The sequence below is a fragment of the Xenopus laevis genome, chromosome 3L (assembly GCF_017654675.1).
Source record: "Xenopus laevis strain J_2021 chromosome 3L, Xenopus_laevis_v10.1, whole genome shotgun sequence".
Lineage (NCBI taxonomy): Eukaryota > Metazoa > Chordata > Amphibia > Anura > Pipidae > Xenopus > Xenopus laevis.
Window position 1 is genome coordinate 98,566,346 of NC_054375.1, and position 16,091 is coordinate 98,582,436.

The window sequence follows — 16,091 nt, forward strand, 5'->3', positions numbered from 1 at the left end:
TTTGGTTAAAGGATTCATGAGCATTTCAGGAATTAATTAAAGGCCAATTAATACTTAAAATGTGTCTCTCAGGCTATTTTATTTGGCTCTACAGTATAAAACCTTGGAAATACAAATTCAGAGACCAGGAAATATATGGAAATAAACTTGGCCTTTTCAGAATTCAGCATATTAAATTCTATTCCCATTCCTCTCTGTGAATTGGAAGAACACAAAACTGCAAAGCTAAGACTCCTCTTTCAGCTGACCATACTTTACTTTTGTTGGAAATGTCACCAGGCAAGAGTATCTTTAATGAACCTGATTGTCCAAGTGGTGGGAAAACTTGGGAAGCTTTAACTGTTATTTCCTCAGGCCAAAAGACTGGATCACACAGGGAGTTACAGCAGAGCCTATAATCTGCTATGAGTTATCATTTACTTTATTTATTTTTCTAAATGTTCAATAAATAAAGCGATGACATTTTTTTACAAGTGTTAAAATACTTGCTTGGCGTAACCAATCAATCCTATTTTGTTTAAGTGCCTCTCAGCTATACAGAGCAACTATTTTATTTAGCAATGCTATGTCTATCAGGTCTATGCTTGGCCATAATCGTTCATTTTATAGGGTAAAACAATCCCAAAAACTTTTTGCCCCTAATATTTATTTTAAATGGCACAGTGCTGCTGTACTACAATGTGAGTGTAGTGAAAAAATCATTAAAGCTTGCATAAAAAAACCTGCCTGATAAAATTGAATGGTAGATATTTTTAGGAGTCAGGGCCACCAGAACTGAGACTAGAAACAGCCATATACTAGATAATAATCCCAGAAACCAGATTAATTGTCTCATTTTATAATGGGTCAACATTTTTTGGAATGTTCCTTGCAAGTGAAGCAATTATTTCCTTGTTTTCTATGTTTGCAGTTTGCTTGCTGATTTGCAGAGTTTGTAATATTTATAGGCTAAATGATTTTTGGTCCTCTATAGAGATCAGTAGATCTAGTCTAGAACCATTTCTGAGCCAGTCATCAACAATCATAACATGAAACTGTCATGCGGAAAATGTAACCATCAGATAGTTAAATGTTTATGTTATGTATACTCATTATTATTTTATGTTATAACTGCTCCCTTCTTTATATTTAGCATCAGACTGTAATGGCGCAATTGTCTGTCTAGCTAAGACCCTGTCTGAGATATAAAGACAACCACTAAAACAAAGCAGTAATTTTATGAGCAAACTTATCAATGGCTGCTCATTGTTTTTATGTCAGATCATAGCACCATTTGCTAAGCCATGCCTAATAGGTCTAGACAGAGCTGATGCGATATCTGATGTAACTTACTTACACTGGTGATAGACAAAGCTATATAAGTAAGGTGTTCAGCAGTTGGGAGACAGGGTGGATAGTGCTAATCATTGAGCCCACATGGCATGACTGCCAACAACTTTGGCTACTTTCAAATTCCTGGTAGACTTTGGAGCTGATTCACTAAGGGTCGAATATCGAGGGTTAATTAACCCTCGATATTCGACTAGGAATTGAAATCCTTCGAAGTCGAAGGATTTAGCGCAGATAGATTATTCCTTCGATCGAACGATTAAATCCTTCGAATCGAACGAAGGATTTAAATCCAACGATCGAAAGAATATCCTTCGATCAAAAAAAGTTAGCCTTTGAAATTCGAAGTTTTTTTACTTCGAATACTTCACTCGAAGTTAGTGAATTGGCCCCTTAGGGTCTGGCCACACGAGCAGATTCGGGGACATTAGTCGCCCCAGCGACAAATCTCCTCTTCTTCAGGGCGACAATATCCCTGAACTGCCTTCCCCCTGACCTCCGTGGCGCTTCGATTTCCGAAGTTGCCCGAAGTTTCTTCAAGAGAAAGATTTCTTATACGTTAAAACCCAGGTCCAAAGCATTCTGGATAACAGGACCCACACCTATATTAACGGTGGAGCAAACTGACAGCGGCTGGCCTAGAGGTGCCGAAAATAGAAATAAGGTCCTGGGTTCTGTTGGGTCTGGGACAATCGGATTTATCTGCTCTACACACTTGTATCAATCTTATGAGAACCAGTTAAACCAATTCCATTTTTGGACTGTAGGTGGAAAGTAGCACAAACCTAAGTAATGTGATTGTCATTTGAGTGAGTGTAATGTCTGGGAGAAAGCTACTGGGTCCAATAGCGGAGAAAACAAGATATGCACAAGGCCTTATGGTTATATGCACTTATAAAGGAATGTCTGCTCTTTGTTATTGCTCCTTGATTGTGCCTTCAACTTGTATTTTTTACCGGGCTTTTATTAGTGGGTAAAGATAAGTGCATGCTAAACGTCTTCTTACTGTTTCCTAAATCCTTTGCTCTGGTAAGGGCTTAGCAAGATTGTAACAAGTGGTGTAGTGGAAGGAATTTTAAATGTAGCTTTCCTTGTGTAGTAATAATTACCTCATAGGAAATCATTGCAAACCTCTCTTGGATTTAATTTCTATGAAACAAAATTCATATGTTTGAATTAAAAAGACTTACTGCAGCTCCCTTTATAAGTCGGCTCAAATGAAAAGCATGCTTAATTTTACAAATGTTTAAAGTTTAGGAATATATATTAGTGTATTATTTAAACTGTTATTTGCATGAAACATAGCCTCAAAAGCAGGCCCAGCTGCAGAGCTTACTGTGGTGAAGAACAATTCCTCCCTGTGGGAAGGCCCTAACTAAGGGTAGTTTTTTTGGAATTTATTATGATTTGCATCATAAAATACAAGTTTTTTATGTAGTAATTTAAAATTATTGAGCAAAGTAGGACATTTCACTGTCAAGAGAAGGCAAACTGCAGCATATTCAGCTTTTGCAGAACACATTTCCAATCATCCAGCTGAACTGAGGGGGTATGCCAACAAATAATTAAAGGGATACTGACAGTTTTTTTTAAAATTACTCAAATCAGTGATGTGCATGTCAGAAATGTTCTGACCCGCACCCACCCTATCACACCCCTTCCCAACCCAGGATCATCACAAAGGAGTTATTTAATAAAAGTCGAGTTGCTTTTTACCTGAAAAATTCGAGTTTTCTCGGGTAAAAAAAAAACTTACATTTTTCGAGATTTATTATGAAAATACACCAGCTAAAACCTGTAGAGGTCATGTAGAAGTTAATGGCAGAGGTCCCTTGAACCATTTGAAGATGTTTGTAGCCTTCTTGATGTTCGAGTTTTTTTCAGGGGGTTTTGCTCAAAAACTCAATTAATTCGAGCGATTCATGTTTTTCCCGCCCAAAACTTGATCAATTTGAGTATTTCTCCCAAAAAAAAAAAAATTTGAGTTGTGAGGTATAAAAAACCTCACAAACCTCTAAACCAGGGGTGCCAAAACTTTTTGCAATGAGTGCCAGATTTGATGAGGTGATGTGTGGGGGCCGACCATTCAGCCCGACATTCTTTGAACAATTAACATTAAGTAATATTTGGGCACATTAGTGAAATGAACTGCCACTTGGTCTATACTGCTGCCTGTGTGCTGAAGGTGTTAGTAATAGACATGTACTGGAACATAGTGAAGCCATACTTCTTTAGTTTACTGTACTGGCACATCAGTACGTCTATTGCAACTTCAGCCCTAAAGAAGTATGCGAGAGCGGCATGTCACTACGTGCCAGTATGTGTCTATTGCTAACACCTTCAGCACACAGGCAGCAGTATAGACCAAGTGGCAGTTCATTTCACTAATGTGCCCAAATATTACTGCTATGGGATTCCTGATCGCACTGTGCTGGGGGGCCTCATTATTATTAATTTCATGACGGAGGCTGAGGGCCGATGTAAATTTGAAAACAGGCCGCAATTGGCCCCGGGCCGTACTTTGGACATGCCTGCTCTAAACCTCTCGACCTTTGAGTTGTGAAAAGTTGTGTTCTGTTGCTGGGCAATGACAACTTGCCTCTGACCCACACCCAAAGTAACTTTCCAGGGGTTCTCATCCAGGATGCCAGTTTGGGCTTCAACTGGGGAATCAAAATAAACTAAAAATAAAAAATTTATAATAATTCTAATAAACCCAAATCAGAACACTATTATATATATATATATTATATATTATTCATAGATGCTAGACAGAGCCTCCTGCGAGCTGACAGTCCACATGGTGCTAACAAACAGCCAATCATATCCCTTAATTAATAAACCCTAGACATTTTAATCCAAATTGTGGGGCTCCCCAATACTTTCTATATTTGAACATTTTCTATATAGGTGCCTGAGGGCACATTCATAGGGGTGGCTCTCAAGTGCTTAAAGAAAAAAAACACTTGCAGCTAAATCTAGAGGCTGAGTTGAAATGGAGATTACCCCTCTCTTAAGCAGTCAGTGAGGGGAGGGTGAGGGTTGAGGTATCTAGGCCAGCCCTACAGTTGAAGGTTGCTCACCTGTGCCTTGAAGCAATGCTGACAGTTATCTTTAAAAAATGTAACTGATGCAGCAATCCAAAGCCAGGACCCAATGCCCTGAGGCGGGTACTCTGAACTGCTGTGTTTGACAGTTAGAGCAGCACGAAAATACATCCAAGTCTTCGCTGAGAACCAGAAGCCCCATACTCTACAAGCGCCCAGTGAAGCGTTAGGGCTATATTTTCAAGCTGCTCCAGCTCCAAAACACATTGATTTACAAAAACAATGCACCATCCCCAAGAGATGGTAATGGCAACTAAGTCTACTCTAATTCTTTGATCTTTATGACCCACAGCTTACTCTTTTAGTTGCTAGTTCTTTTTACAATCCCATTTAAATTTTGCACTGTATTAACGGTGCTGACATTTTATTGCTACATTAGAGGCTCAGATTTCATATTATTTATTCATTGCAATGCAATTGTTTTTTCTGACTCATAGTTCCTAGCTCTTCTATTCTCTAACCTAAATTAAAGAATGACCTCCACAGGCAACATAAATACAAGGTCTATGGCACAATCAGGATGTGACCCATCCATTGATTTTAAAGAGGACCACTGTGGTCAAAACACCCTGGATTTATATCAGCTGCTTAAGGCACGGCCCCTGAATGCTTGCTTCTATACCTATTCTATTCTATGCACTGATTGTCTTGGTGTACTCCTACTCCCCACTCTGCTGTGCTGTTGGGGTTAGCCACAATTATCCAGGGCAGGCAGGGAAATTTTAAAAAACTGCAATTCTTTTTAACCTATATAGCAAATATCGTCCTGCTCCTCTTGCAGCTTCCAGTGTAATAACCACATAGGAAAGTATGGCCCACAAATATATATTCCTGAATTGCCCATTTAACTGATCAGAAAGCAGTTGTAGGCGAGAACATTTTCTCCTATACAAACACAGAGAAAAATTAACTATCTCTCTTTTGTTCGTATACATCTCCAGATAATATGAAAAATGTTTCCAACATTGCCTGTTCATAAACCAACAACTTTATTAGAAATGGTTCATTCTGACACATCTAATTCAAATGATACTTTGTTCACTTTTAGTTTGAAGTCTAAACAACTTCAGACAAAATAATTGCAAAATGATATTGCTAGCTTAGTGCTGGCAATCTGCTGTTAGTCCCTATGGAAGGATGAAAAAAGTAAGCTTGGCAAATTGAGAGGAAACAAATATCAATATTTTACCAACCAGCAATAGTGTAATTGAAGTCACTGATATGATATTTAACTACTTGACCATATATATATATATATATATATATATATATATATATATATATATATATATATATATATATATATATATATATATATATATATATAGTGAATAAAGTACCCCCTCTTGTAAAATATAAGGATATTATAAGTTACCGAGGAGTTTCATGAACATATAAAAACACGAGGCCGAAGGCCGAGTGTTTTTATACAGGTCATGGAACTCCGAGGTAACTTCTAATATCCTCATATTTTGCAACTGGGGGTACTTTATTTATTTAATACACAAATTCCAGTGAGTCATGTGACAGAAATGACATCAGAACTCACCGTTTATAACTGATGACATCAGAACTCACCGTTTATAAGGATATCATTTACAAGATATTCATGGCTTTTGTGTATTATATATATATATACTTATACTATATAAACAACTTTTTTGAAGCTGAAAGAAACCAACCTTTGCTGCTTTTAAAAATGCAACCCCTGTGTCTTCCTTCCAGATTTCTGATTGAACACCTATCCCAATGTCCAACTGTCAACATCTAAATTTCCCCTATTGATTGAAATAAAAATAGTTGCTGTTCTGGAATGAAAACTGTGAACTGTCATCTTAAAGAACTACTTATTCTAATCAGGAAGTAATCACCTGCTGCTCATATTTCTGCTGTTTGTTAGCAGCTTATAATAGCTCTACACAATGCAACAGACATACCGGTAAGTACCTGCTGGCAAACACTACTTTACATCCCCACAGGTCTATGGCACAGTGAACATTTCAACCATTGCTACACATGCAGGCTATTCTCACAGCACTCATCTGTAGCATAGGCAGTTATCTCTTACTGCACTCATTTAGAACATGTAAAGGCTAACACTTACTAACTTACTGTAACATGCACAGCTGCCTCTTCTTGCACTCCTCTGAACTGCTGCTAGCTGCTTGAATTTGTGACATGCACAACTACCTCTCACTATGCTCCTCTGTTAAAGGAATAGCTCCTACTACAGTCCTCTGCAACATGCCACAATATAATATACACATCAATCCTGCACTGCACTCTTCACTAACACACACTGCTATTTCCTACTGAACTGCTTCATTACACTGAGCATCACATGCGCATTTACTTACTGCTCACCTCTGCAGCTTGCACAGCTATGTTTCACTGCACTCCTCTGTAGCATACACAGCTACATCAATTCAGTTGTTGACAGAGACCTGGAAGCAACATGAATGATTGCCCTCCCAGCATGAAAGGAGGGCAGGTCTGAAAGAGTAACTGTCATGCTAATAGTGGGACAATTAACAGGACTACACAGTTATCTCTTCCTCTCACTTTCAGTGACTATACCCAGGACTTTAGGTTTCACATTGTTGTGATACTGCTAACCAAAGTGGTACTGTAACCAGAGGCATACATGCAGGGGGCCCCAGGAGGTATAGGGGCCCCATGAGACCCTAGTTCATATACAATTTTAATAAATATTGCTAAAACTGGTCGACCTCTAGACGTTTTGGGGGACTGAAAGCTAATCTGCTGTGGGGCCCACTGACTGACTGTAACCAATATTATTAATAAGCCTAAATCTCACCTTTGATATAATTAAGAAAAAGCAACCATGACAAAAAACCCTGTAATTATGAAGTTAATAGTGAATATCCCCCCCCCAAAGGCCCTTGTGGAAACAAATCAAAGGGGGTAAACTCAGGTAGCTCTCTCTTTCTATGCCTTTATACATGTACAGCTTTCTCTTACTCCATTATGTAGCAGGTAGCACTCCAGTTGCTCAATAACTTGGCAGGGTATTTAAGTGTTCAGCAAAAAACACATATTTCAGCATTTCTCTGCTTTTCAATGTGTAGAAGAATCCATCAAACAGAAAATGTCACGTGGGTTCTATTTTCTGGAAAAAAAAACGTGATACTTATAAAGGAGGGTCCCAATTGTTTGCATCCTTCAGGTGCAGTCAAAGGTGAATTTAGAGCAGAAGTGTATGTTGCTATTAACTGTACTGCTATTGCTTTACATAATGTATTCCGTCTACAAAACATGCTACTGCAGTGCATTGCTATAATTAGTACATCTGCTGTATCTTAGGCAGAGTGAAATAAGGCATAGATTGGAGAAGGCCCAGTTGTGTCACTTTGCTTGGTGTGCAGCGCTGTACAGCACTGATGTCCTTTTAAATAGTGTATTGCACAAGCAATGTTAAAGCTAGTCCAGTGAGGCTAAGTTTCATTGTATATCAGCTATCACTGTAATGTGTGCAAAGTCACCCCATGCTCTATAAGGTATTAATGACATCCAATATGTGTACATGCACATTGATCTTTTTGTATTGTTCTTAAATAATCATTAGAACATATACATATTTAATGTATACACAAGTAAATGTATATATAAAGGTATAGGACCTGTTATCCAGAATGCTTGGGACCAGGGGTTTTCCGGATAACAAAGGTTTCCTTAATTTAGACCTTCATACCTCAAGTCTACTAGAAAATCATCATGTAAACATTAAACCGAATAGGCTGGTTTTGCCTCCAGAATAAGGATTAATTATATCTTAGTTTGGGACAGGTACAAGGTACTGTGTTATTATAACAGAGAAAAAGGAAATAATTTGGATTATTTAGATAAAATGGAGCTTTCTGGATAACAGATCCCAAACAGTATATGGACAACAGTCTGTAAATAAATCTATACGAGTACAATTCATTTTGGTGTCTGGATACCTGTTTCTACTGAACTGTATCCAGACCCTGTGGCTCCTTGTTATCTGAATTGCAGCATTTCTAGTGGCTATATATATATATATATATATATATATATATATATATATATATATATATATATATATATATTATATATTTCATATAGACCAGGAGAAATAATATAGGACAAAAAGTATGAACAAATGTGACATGTTTACCATCAGAAGCAGTCTTACAGACATGCAGAGGCAATATTAGAGGATCTGTACAAACCTCCAATAGGTAGCACTAATAAACAGCACGACTGAGTGAAATCTAAGCAGCACAAATGTTTGTGTATTTATACAATTTTGCTGTGACTGTTTCATCTGAAATGTTATGTTAACATGTTGCATAAATACCACTAAAACATGAAAATATCTGCATACCAAAGGGCAAATTGTATTCTACTACAGATAGATAGACAGACAGAGGAAAATATATTGATAGATCGACAGACAGAAATGGAAAATAAACAGACAGGAAGACTGTAGATACAAGATGAAAGAAATATGAGAGGTTGAGAAGAAACATGGATACCTAGGCACATACGTAGACAGGAGACATTTGATAAACAGAGGGCAGAAGAATAGACAGATGGGTAGAAATAGATAGATAGATAGATAGATAGATAGATAGATAGATAGATAGATAGATAGATAGATAGATAGATAGATAGATAGATAGATAGATACTGTAGATAGACAGATGATAGATAGATAGATAGATAGATAGATAGATAGATAGATAGATAGATGATAGACAGATAGATAGTAGACAAATGGATTATTAGGTACACAGATATATAAAAGAAATCATATTGCTTATATAGCATTCCATATACAGGATGAACAAAAACAGAAATGCAAATCAATAGGACTCTGTACCTGGCCTTCATTTTTCTCATTTGTGAAATCCTTTTTAGCTTTGCCATACCAAATCGAGCACCAACTGAAGTGCCAAACACAAATCACTTAATCAATGACTTCTGCACAAAAAAAGGTATACACAGAACCAAATACAATCAACAACACACACGGTACCGGTCGGAAAAAATGGCACAGATATTCATGGACATGCACTCGTCACACACACACACACACAGCTGTAGGTAAAGACACAAAGGCTGAAATGTACACAAGGGCATGACAACAGCAAGAGACAGCCGCACAAGGACACATACACACGCACACACAGCTCTCAGCCATAAAATCCAGCGGTGAATCTCCAGCTGCAGAGCTAAGATAGAGGCAGAAATATCCGTGCACCGCACTCACACACACACACAGGCAGGAGAGGGAAGAATGACAGGGAAAGGGAGGGGGATTGGAGGCAGAGACCACAGAACAAGACGGAAGCAGAGGGAATGGCAAGATGAGAAGGAAATTGAGAGAATAAGAAGACACAGCAGAAGCCACTGCCCAGTGCTGTATATTGCACATAGATGTCTGTGCTGTGCAGTACTGTAAGCATATATCTGCTGTATACTGAAAGGTATAAATGCTACCAAGTGTCGCACATTAATATATAGCTCTGCTGCCCAATGCAGTATAATGAGAATGCTGTGCTACCAAGTGCTGTATACTAAGGAAAGCTGTACCACCCACGGCTGTATACTGATAGATGTACAGTTTAGTGGTCACACCGACAGGTAAACATAGTGACACTGTTAAATTCTTCACTTCTTGTATAGTGTGCTATCTGTTGCTGTGATAAAATACAGCCTATGCTATATCTAGAGAAATATAGCCATGCAGCCACATGCTATATACTGAGAGGTAACCTTACTGCCCAGTACTGTATACAGAGAGATAGATGTGCTGCCCAGTGTTGTAGACAGAGTGATAGATGTGCTGCCCTGTGTTGTATACAGAGAGATAGACGTGCTGCCCAGTGTTGTATACAGAGATACGTATACAGAGATATAGATGTGCTGCCCAGTGTTGTATACAGAGAGATAGCTGTGCTGCCCAGTGTTGTTTACAGAGAGATAGCTCCGCTGCCCAGGGTTGTATATAAAGAGATAGCTGTGCTATCCAGTGTTGTATACAGAGAGATAGTTGTGCTGCCCAGTGTTGTTTACAGAGAGATAGCTGTGCTGCCCTGTGTTGTATACAAAGAGATAGCTGTGTTGCCAGGTGTTGTTTACAGAGAGATAGATGTGCTGCCCAGGGTTGTTTACAGAGAAATAGATGTGCTGCCCAGTGTTGTATGCAGTGAGATAGCTGTGCTATCCAGTGTTGTATACAGAGATAGTTGTGCTATCCAGTGTTGTATACAGAGAGATAGCTGTGCTGCCCAGTGTTGTTTACAGAGAGATAGCTGTGCTGCCCAGTGTTGTATACAAAGAGATAGCTGTGCTGCACAGTGTTGTATACAAAGAGATAGATGTGCTGCCCAGTGTTGTTTACAGAGAGATAGCTGTGCTGCCCTGTGTTGTATACACAGAGATAGCTGTGTTGCCCAGTGTTATTTACAGAGAGATAGCTGTGCTGCCCAGTGTTGTTTACAGAGAGATAGATGTGCTGCCCAGTGTTGTTTACAGATAAATAGATGTGCTGCCCAGTGTTGTATGCAGTGAGATAGCTGTGCTGCCCAGAGTTGTTTACAGAGAGATAGCTGTGCTGCCCAGTGATGTATACAGAGAGATAGATGTGCTGCCCAGTATTGTATACAAATAAATAGATGTGCTGCCCAGTGTTGTATGCAGCGAGATAGCTGTGCTGCACACTATTGTTTACAGAGAGATAGCTGTGCTGCCCACTGTTGTATACAAAGAGATAGCTGTGCTGCCCAGTGTTGTTTACAAAGAGATAGCTGTGCTGCCCAGTGTTGTATACAGAGAAATAGCTGTGCTGCCCAGTGTTGTTTACAGAGAGATAGATGTGCTGCCCAGTGTTGTTTACAGAGAGATAGCTGTGCTGCCCTGTGTTGTATACAAAGAGATAGCTGTGTTGCCCAGTGTTGTTTACAGAGAGATAGCTGTGCTGCCCAGTGTTGTTTACAGAGAGATAGATGTGCTGCCCAGTGTTGTTTATAGAGAAATAGATGTGCTGCCCAGTGTTGTATACAAAGAGATAGCTGTGCTGCCCAGTGTTGTTTACAAAGAGATAGCTGTGCTGCCCAGTGTTGTATACAGAGAGATAGCTGTGCTGCCCAGTGTTGTTTACAGAGAGATAGCTGTGCTGCCCAGTGATGTATACAGAGAGATAGATGTGCTGCCCAGTATTGTATACAGAGAAATAGATGTTCTGCCCAGTGTTGTATGCAGTGAGATAGCTGTGCTGCCCAGTGTTGTTTACAGAGAGATAGCTGTGCTGCCCACTGTTGTATACAAAGAGTTAGATGTGCTGCCCAGTGTTGAGATAGCTGTGCTGCCCGGTGTTGTATACAGAGAGATAGATGTGCTGCCCCTGTGTTGTATACAGAGAGATAGATGTGCTGCCCACTGTTGTATACAAAGAGATAGCTGTGCTGCCCAGTGTTGTTTACAGAGAGACAGTTGTGCTGCCCAGTGTTGTATACAGACAGATAGCTGTGCTGCCCAGTGTTGTATACAGAGATATAGTTGTGCTGCCCAGTGTTGTTTCCAGGGAGATAGCTGTGCTGCCCAGTGATGTATAAAGAGAGATAGATCTGCTGCCCAGTGTTGTATACAGAGAGATAGATAGATGTGCTGCCCAGTGTTGTATACATAGAAATATATGTGCTGCCCAGTGTTGTATGCACAGAGATAGATGTACTGCCCAGTGTTGTATATTCTGAGTGATAGCTGTGTTGCCCAGTGTTGTATACAGAAAGATAGCTGTGCTGTCCAGTGCTGTATACAGAGAAATAACTGTGTTGCTTAATGCTTTATACTGAGAGATAGTGTCCTGCCCAGTTGTGTATACTTAGAGTTAAACCCACTGCCCCCTGCTGTATGCTGAAATAAAGCTGTGCTACCCAATGCTGTATACTGAGAGGTAGCCCTACTCCACAGTGCTGTATATGAAGAGAGAGCCCTGTAGTTCAGGGCTGTATACTGACAGACATGCTTCCCAGTGTATACTAACTGCCCAGGGCTTTAAACTCAGAAAAAGCTGTGCTGCCCGGTGCTCAAGAGAGAAATATCAGTGCTGCCCCATGCTCTATACTGACAGATGGATGTTCCATGCAGTGCTGTATACAGATAGTTGTTCCACCCATTGTTGTATATTGAGAGATGGCTGTGCAGCCGAGTGCTGTATTTGGAGCGACAACTTTGCTGCCCAATGCAATATACTGAAAGATTACTGTGCTGCCCAGTGCTGTATACTGAGAGAGAACCATTCTGCCCAGTGCTTTATAGTGAGAAGTATCTGGGTTACCCTGTATATACACTGAGAAAGTGGTGTTCTATGTGAGCTCCTGGAGAGCAGCTCTTGCGTAAAACAGTAGTGTCGCTGCTGGGGCAGTAATTACAGCAGTGGGTGATTAATAAGTAATGCAACCAGCGAATAAACATGAGAGAGGTAGACAGCACACTGCAGGGCATCACATCACACGAGGGCCTAGGCAAATTTATGACAGGCTAACAAAGGTTAATAAAGAACACTGGCTTAAAATATAGAGTTGATGCAGTACACTTCATACACTGGAATGCTGGATAAGCATAAAAACACAATTGTTACAGTAAACAGTACGTGTGGAGGAACAGCTGGTTTAACTGAGAAAGTTGGTCATTATATTATACTACAATGTACTGGGCAAAAGTAAAATGTGTTCCATAGTTACATTTTTCCTTATGTTTATGGAAAGTGAAATCCATTTTTTAGCAAGCATGAGATAGTAAAAATCATTATAAATTATGGGCAAGATAGTTGCAAGCTTAAGTCAGTGGACCCAGGCAAAAAATGCTAGATGTGAGAAAATCTATTTTTTGCCCTTGGCGAATTCTCACTATAGAAAGCTTGTGCTTCTGCATGAGAAAAATCTGGCACAAATATCATGATTTAGTGCCCTAGTGCATAGGGCCAATGTTGAATATTTTTCAACTAATCTACAATAAATAATATATTTTTTATACAATTTTTGTGGAGAACTATATGGAGTTATTTGAGTGCCTGGATGCCCCCTGTTTTGTGCTATAGGACTCAAATGTCACACTCATTTTGTCAGTGGGTGGTGGGGGTCCCGGGTCATGAATTTTGCAGCGACTCCCTTGACAGCTCTTTAACATGGAAGCACACACTGTGAGTTATATAGTGGTGCCAACAAAAGCCACCTTCTGCCTGCAAATGCTGATGTGAGCAAAGACCTCATGCCTCCCAATAGGATTTGTAGTCTTTTTGCTTGTGCCAGTGATGAAAGACTTAAACCATATTGTACACCTGTATGTTAAATGAGATTGCAAAAACTCAGTCTAGTTCTACCTACCACTGCAATAAAGATGCCAGCAAAGCCCTCCCAGTGCATTCTGGGACCCCAGACTTTGTCAATACCAGAACCAAATTATTTTAACGTTGGAGCACAGCATTTTGATTAATGAAAAGAAACAGCTCCGGTAACTGGGATACATTTGGGGGTCTAATGTATGTATTTTAATTTCCAAAATAGTAACTTATGTACTATAAGCAATGATATGCCAATTATTTAAATCTATAGTGAATTAATTCAGACATCTCTATTTTTAAAATAATATCTCTCTATATATATATATGTATAGATAACTAGGACATTCCTTTTGCTGGCTGTCATTACTCAAAAAGGACATGCTACCACCCACTCTGTGCAGACTCTAGGACAGGCTTTCACTTATATAATTGATCAAGAATCCTGTATTTGTAACTACTGTAATTATACTGCATATTTGTGCAAGCACTGGGAAATGAGGTGCACTGTGGGGCAAAATGCACAGCACTTTATGTATGCTCATGCACAACAATTAAGGACTCATTTACAAACCTTATAGTGTTTGTGTCTGCAGCTGTGCTAGTGCCCTTGTGCTGGGGTGCGTTCAATTGTGATCGGATTCAAGCACCCCCTTTCTCTTGTCTCTTTTCCACTTAGCACTGAATCTTTAAAGCAACTGTATTTTGAAAGTACTTCTATCTATTAAAGAATCGTTCTACTGTACAGCACAGTACAGTCTGCACAATTAAAGCTGTTTAACTAGAAATATACAAACATACATGGGTCACAAGTAGGGTTGCCACCTGGCTGGTATATTACCGGCCTGACCGGTAAAAATGAGTGTTGATCCCAATGTTATTAATAGGGAATAAAGATAAATATATAGGAAGGCCGGTATTTTTTTCCAGAAAAGGTGGCAACCCTAGTCACAAGGTGCAGAGTGCAGCACTCACAAATGTGAGAGACCCCTGTATGTAACACATGCCCTGAGCATTAAACTATACAAATTAAATCTACACGCATTATGTATTACATAAGCGTAGTGATATGCCATGTTCAAATGCATGAAAACAACAAAGAAGAATGCACCAGCATAGTCATTTAACTAGAATAGTCCCAACAGGACTATATATATATATATATATATATATATATAGTCAACTACAAGAGGTCCTCTGCACTCAACCCATTATCAATATATTTAAGACAGAGACATTTTGTGCATACTGCTACTAAAAAATGCCTTACCCTTTAAACAACACAGGGATTGTTTGTCCATATATTGCAATATATTTAAGCTGGCCAACTACGTCAAAGTCATCCCATATCTGGCCAGTCCTACGCTTAATTTTCATCTGATTCATTAAGAATTCAATTGCTTAATTATACATTTTACAAAGGGACTAAGTTTTACCTGCAACTTACTAGCTGCTTTCAAAGTAGTTGACTATATGTATTTTGTGGTCACACCCTCATTGCACCCCCCGCCTAATGGTTTTAAAAAATAGTGGTGAGCACAACTTTCCCTTGTTTGTTATATATATATATATATATATATATATATATATATATATATATATATATATATATATATATATATATATATATATATATATATATATATGGATTAACAACCAGGGCAGAAGGAACATTTCTCGGAGACCCAGATATGTGGTGGGACCTGTGAGTCTCAACAGTTCTTAGAGAAATACATGGTTAGGGGGCCCTAAAGATATTTTGCTGTTTTGTTTACAAAACCTACAAAATGACTTTATTACCTGCACTAAATCATCCGTGTCCACTTAATGCTCGCTATAACCAAAACTGTACAACAAAATGCTTGCTTTTCGTGTGTTACAAGGCAAGCAGCCTCACAGTGTTTCCTCTATTTTCATATAAGTAATGGCATTTGCACTCTAAGCTTCCGTGTACTCTCCCCCCACACTCTTTCAACACAGCACAACCCTATACCATATAATCATATGCATCATAGAAGCCTTGTACCCCCTACTGTTAAATATAGGGATATGGCCTATGTTAATGCATTTGGCCAGCAGCCTTGTGCCTTTACAGATCACGGGGTACCATGATGACTTACAATATCCTTACATTAAACAGTAGGGGCAGATAATCCCTGACTTTCGCAGAAAGACAAATCACATGCACCTAATGACAGTAAAAAAGCAGTTAGAAAATCTATTTAATTTACCAGGAATATTTCTAAGGCAGACTATACTACCAATTTGTTAGCTGACATTGTCTATAGAAACAGAACTGGGCCTTTAATGCAAAATGCAGCATT

At 39.0% G+C, this 16,091-nt stretch overlaps 1 protein-coding gene across 4 annotated transcripts in view; it reads right to left on the reverse strand.

Moving 5' to 3' along the window:
- LOC108711307 (leucine-rich repeat and immunoglobulin-like domain-containing nogo receptor-interacting protein 1) overlaps nucleotides 1–16,091 on the reverse strand; it is a 136,110-nt gene that overhangs the window by 10,506 nt on the left and 109,513 nt on the right. The window contains exon 1 of one of the 4 annotated variants that reach the window (XM_018252920.2): nucleotides 9,304–9,740. The exons of the other annotated variants lie outside the window; for them this stretch is intronic. The gene's annotated coding sequence lies outside the window, so the exon portion shown is untranslated. Of the gene's footprint in view, nucleotides 1–9,303; nucleotides 9,741–16,091 lie in introns of those variants that run through there. 4 annotated transcript variants of the gene reach the window in all.